This window comes from Coptis chinensis, chromosome 6, assembly GCF_015680905.1.
Source record: "Coptis chinensis isolate HL-2020 chromosome 6, ASM1568090v1, whole genome shotgun sequence".
Lineage (NCBI taxonomy): Eukaryota > Viridiplantae > Streptophyta > Magnoliopsida > Ranunculales > Ranunculaceae > Coptis > Coptis chinensis.
The window spans coordinates 94727112-94732794 of record NC_141461.1 but is presented as its reverse complement, the minus strand read 5'-3'; the positions used below and the strand labels follow the sequence as shown (position 1 = coordinate 94732794).

The window sequence follows — 5683 nt, the reverse complement described above, 5'->3', positions numbered from 1 at the left end:
GTACTATTAGCCAACCAAATTGGCATCTACGATCATAGTAACGCTCCCAAAAGGCTTACTAATCAGCCAACTCAAATGGCACCTATGACAACAATAGCGCCCCCAAAAGGCTAGTTATCAACCAATCAGCTTGATGTCTTGCTAAAGATCAAGTTTGAACCACGCACTACGATGTCAGATCGTAATCAAGAACGCTCAACGAGAAACAACCATAGTGACGCCCCCAAAAGGTTAGCTATCAACCATAGTGACGCCCCCAAAAGGCTAGCTATCAACCATAGTGACGCCTCCCAGTGCATCGGAAGGCACAAATCGACTTAAATCTATGCAGGGTTAAGTGGATTCAATGTTTAATTACCACTCAAAGGCTAATTATCAGTCAAATCCAATCCAAGGTACCCCCAAAAGGACCACAAATAAACTTAGGGCCTATACAAGGGTTAAGTTCAATTCAACTGTAATTACCACTCAAAGGTTAATTATCAGTTAAATCTAATCTACGCACTACGAGCACAAACTAACATATCAACTCGCAACAAAGCTCTAAGCAACAAACAACATCCAACTTACAAACACAGAAAAGAGGGAAATTCAAATCACAACAATCTCTATTTCAAATCAAGTAAGTCTAACACGTGGTCTCATTTATTATTTTTCTTTACACCACTGTTCCAAAAACAGTGATCTAAAGAAAGGAGGCTGTGTTAGTACCCTCCACTCTCAACCAATCATTACAGCCCACGTGTCCAAACCCCAAAGTACATCCACAGATTGGTACTACGATCTACAGACAGCTCTTGAACTCTAGGTCGTCCATACGACCTGGCTAAGGTGACTACGACGTGCTACGAACAGCTCGTCCCTCATCAATCACAATCCATCAAATGCATCAGAAGTCGAAAGGGTTATAACTGACGCTTACCCTAAAAGAATAGTCAACAATAGCATTGAAGGAAGACTTTACTTTGTAACAAGCATCCAAGTACTTCTCTGCCAGTGCATGTACTGCATCAGGGTGGAAACAAGTTATGTGGCCAAAAGCCAAGCCATTGTACACTGGATTGAAAAGGCAATAGAGATGGGGTGAACTCAATCATATTCTGTTTCAGCAGTGAAAAAAACCTTTCGAGACAATACAGTGCATCGGAAGGTGAAAGCATTATGGAATCGACTTAAAGACCAACTTTAGTGGATAATGTTTACTAGCACCTGGCGAGAAGTCAACTTCGCTACTAATGCTTACTCAAGGAGGGGAGGGCAGCTGGACAAAGGGATTAACCAGTGGTGGAGCTGTAGGCCAGGGTCAGACTTTCTCACAAGAGTTGAACATTGATCAAGGCCTTGCTTTTTGTAGATGAAGTCCTTGCTTATTATGATGTATTCTACGTATAGTTAATATGCTTCAGCATATACAACTATTATCTTTCTTCATTCTTTTCATTTGTAACATTTTTCACTTTGCCTATTCAATACAATTACCTTTAGCTAAAAAAACAAAAAAAAATCAATGAAATGATAAAAAAGAACTTTAGAGCTACACAGAAGCCAAAAGAGGCCTGTTAGTACCCTCCACTCTCAACCAATCATTACAGCCCACGTGTCCAAACCCCAAAGTACATCCACATATCGGTACTACGATCTACAGACAACTCTTGAATTCTAGGTCGTCCATACGACCTGGCTAAGGTGACTACGACATGCTACGAACAGCTCGTCCTTCATCAATCACGATCCATCAACTGCATCAGAAGTAGAAAGGGTTATAACTGACACTTACCCTAAAAGAATAGTCAACAATAGCATTGAAGGAAGACTTTACTTTGTAACGAAGTGAGTAAGGCAAGCATCAAAGGAAAACTCAACAAGTCATTACTTTGTAACGGCTTCATGCAGAAAAGGAAAGGACAATCCTACAACCATAAAAGGGGAGAGAATTCTATGCTTCGAGGGAGGCTCCATCTTCTCCATATCACATTCTCAATCTTCGATCAATCTCTATGGAACTACGATTGACTTGATTCGAGTCGGGCTAAACAACTCGATACGTAGGCAACTCTTCTCCAAAGGAAGAGCGCGGCCACTTTCTCACAAATCATGATCTCAGTATGTAGGTAGAATTCAATACCTTTACAAGGCCTAAACATTTTTATCATCATAGAGGTGGAGACGAACTCAAGTGGCACAACGACATTAATGTTCAAGTTTCATTTCTTGATTTTCTCCAATACCTAGTTGTTTGGGTTGTAAGCAACAACCTCTCTACATAAATAGGTTTTCAAAAACAAACAATTAATACTATTAGATTAAATCCAAGTCATGCATTACTCATGCTTCTATTTCCATTGCCTTTAGATTATTACCAATGTTGTAGATTAGGTACTTACTACACTCCTTTCTTTATAAAAACAAAACATATTATTACCCAAAGAAAAATAGGCTATCAGCTTATTTACCTGGAATGAATAGATTTGGAGAGGGTACAGAGGAAAAGCAGAGTTGTCGATCAGTGAAACTCCAAAATCATTTATTCTCACTAATCTCGTCTACCTGTAAAAGAGACTGGTTTTAAAAATAAAGTACAAATGAAAGCTTGGGCATACCGATGAAGTGATGAACAAGAGCAAAATTGGTTTATTTTGATGAATATTAATATTTACAAATGCTCTGTTTCTTCTCATATTCTACTTGATTTCTCAAGTCACTATCATATTTTCGTGTGTCCCCCACGCGTAATATGTGCGATTGCCCAGGCTGGTTTGCATTGACATTTCAAAAGACAGGTCAATCTTACTTGGTTCTAAAGTCAAATGCGCCGGACAAATTTGTTGAAATTAATAAGTACTATTACATGAATGAAATGGCAGTAACGAAGTAATAATCAAACTTTTTATGAAAGCCTAAAGTACATTTTTGTGTGTCGATCAGTAAAGTGTCACAGCGCACCCACACAAATTGAAACTCAGAGAACAAGTTGCCAAGCACCTACAATAGCACTCTAATTTTATTTATTTTGTCCCTTATATATTGAAATTACTAGCATACTGTTATGCAGTGGGGGCGTGTCCGGAGAGAGAGAGTGGAGAGGGAGAGGGACGAAGAAAAGAGACGATGAATAAGGACAGACAGAAACCAACCAAATGACTTTTTGTCCACATACCCCCACTCGGCCCAGAACGTTTGCTCCGCTCACTTGATTAAAACTACTAAGAAAGTTTTGCTACCCTTACATCAATCATTAAGAGTCATGTTTCCTACACCACCAAAATTGTATTGGGCAGACTCCACCACAAAATATCAAAATTACAAATTTGCCATACCACTTAAAAATGCCATTTGTGTTACGCACCACTCAAAAGAATCGGAAGGTTAGAACACTTAATAGAGTATTGTCTCCCCTCATTCAACTCTTCACCATTCCCAACTGAAATTTCTACACTCTCAAGCCCACCATTAACTCATCCATTAATCCACCATCTTAAACACGCCACTCTCATTTTACACTTTCAAGTCCAAAAAACTCTCAGGTCTCAAGCACTCTCATTATCTCATTCTCCACCAATAATAAAACAAAGCAAGTAACTTCATCGCCACCACCACCAAACTTCACCGCAACTCTTCTATTTACAGGTTTGCTTCTCTATCTCTCTTCTCTTAGGGTATAGTTTAGAGATTATGAATGTGGAGGGGGTGGGGGAGAAGAGAAGAGAATGGCTAAACAGGTTGGCAACATGTTACCTTGATGTAGTTGGGGGAGGTGCCCAACACAAAATATGTTTTTTAGGGTCAATGGCAAACTTGCAATAATTTTTTTTTTTTTTTTTTTTGGGATCTGCCCAACACAAAATGGAAGGTGCCCATAACGAGTACCATCATTAATGATTATACCAACCTTTTTAGTTGGGCATGTTGTATCAATACATACCCATCCTGGTCTAAAATTATGATACGTAGAATCCAGTTTCATGTTCTGTGGACTTTAATTAATGTATTGTTAGTGCTTCTTATTTAGCTGGTTTTGTTAAAGTTCTTTTTCTTTTGCACAGACTACATCCTCTCATTCCTGACAGGCAATTCTAAAGCAATTGGGACATATTGGTAGCGAGAATCTTATTGTTAAATCTGAACTTCAGTGTCATGAACAGCTGCAAAAGCTTTACAATTCTACACGAGCAGCAAAGGTAATCCCCCTGTTTGCATCTAGTCTTCAATAGCATAGGCTTACGATCACCTTCATGCTCGGGCAGTTTAGCGAAGCTCCTTTAGTAATACAGCGAGAAGTTGCATTACCTTATTTTTAATAGAAATCTAACAAATACTATTGTGTTTAACTTAACTGTTGTGAATAACTAACAGCGAAACTATACTATCCACAGCAAATAGATCAACCCTACACAAGGATTGATCTTTCTCTCTATACAAGACTTCAACACCCTCCAAATACTATCCCAACGCTTCTCATTAACAATTTAACAAACATATAAAGTAAAGATAATAATACAAAAGAGAACCAACCACAAGAGAGAGATTGTAAGAGAGAAATTCTTAGTGAGTTGAGTGTTCATTCTTTGTGAGTGAATTGAGAGCTCTTGTAATCTGTTACTCTGGACATCTAGTAAAGCTTGGAACTCGCCAGTGTGGACGTAGGCAAATTGTCGAACCACGATATATCATTGTCTTATGGTTGGTTATCTTTTGCATTATTTTCCTTACTTTATATGCTTGTTAATTGTTAATGAGAAGTGTTGGGATAGTACTTGGAGTGTGTTGAAGTCTTGTCTAGAGAGAAAGATCAATCCTTGTGTAGGGTTGATCTATTTGTAGTGGATAACATTGTTTCCGCTGTAAGTTATTCACAACAATGGCATCGGAGTTGGGTATATGACCTAGGATTTTGAGTTTTGGTGAAGAACCATAGTGCTCAAAATTTGCGTAGACAAGTTAAGGTGTTCGATAAAATTCCTGAGTGAGATATTTTTTGGGTTATTGTGTGTGACTTGAAAAAAGGCTCCCAAGATGTCAAATGCTAGATTTGAAGTAGAGAAGTTTGATGAAAAAGCAAAAGAAAAGACGGCGAAGGTGATGTCGAATGAGATGACTTCCACAAACAAGTGGAAGGGTAGTTCGAAGAAGCCTTTAAAACATGTACGGTGCTACAATTACAAAGAAAAAGGGCATTATCTATGTGATTGTCCTAGCCCGAAAAAGAGTAACAAGATGAGTGGTAAGTTTGAGAATGAGGATGTTAATGAAGCAAGTCTTGCTTCCGGCTTTGATGGGGATGATGTAAGTCTTTCGGTGTCTATACAAGACGACCACATGACCGATAAGTGGATTCTTGATTTTGGGTGTTCCTGCCACATGTGTCCAAATAGGAAGTGGTTTGCTATCTATGAGAACTTGAGTGGAGGTTCTGTTTTGATGGGTAATGATGCTGCTTGTAAGACGGTAGGAATTGGAACTATACGGGTCAAGATGCATGATGGTGTGGTGAGGACTTTAACCGATGTGAGGCATGTTCCTGAATTAAAGAAGAACCTCATTTCTCTTGGTACCTTGAATTCCAAAAGCCAAAATTTTGTGGGAAATGGTGGAGTCCTAAATATCCTTAGTGGCTCTTTAGTCATTATGAAGGGTCAAAGACATGGAAACTTGTATACTTAGTTGGGTAGTACAATGATAGGCG

At 38.8% G+C, this 5683-nt stretch overlaps 1 long non-coding RNA gene across 1 annotated transcript; it reads right to left on the bottom strand.

Moving 5' to 3' along the window:
• Positions 1–584: 584 nt before the first annotated feature.
• On the bottom strand, positions 585–2760 carry LOC147495639 (uncharacterized). The gene is made up of 2 exons (XR_015197618.1): positions 2454–2760; positions 585–1739 (listed from the first exon to the last, which is right to left on the bottom strand). It is a non-coding gene; the product is annotated as an uncharacterized LOC147495639 (long non-coding RNA).
• Positions 2761–5683: the final 2923 nt, after the last annotated feature.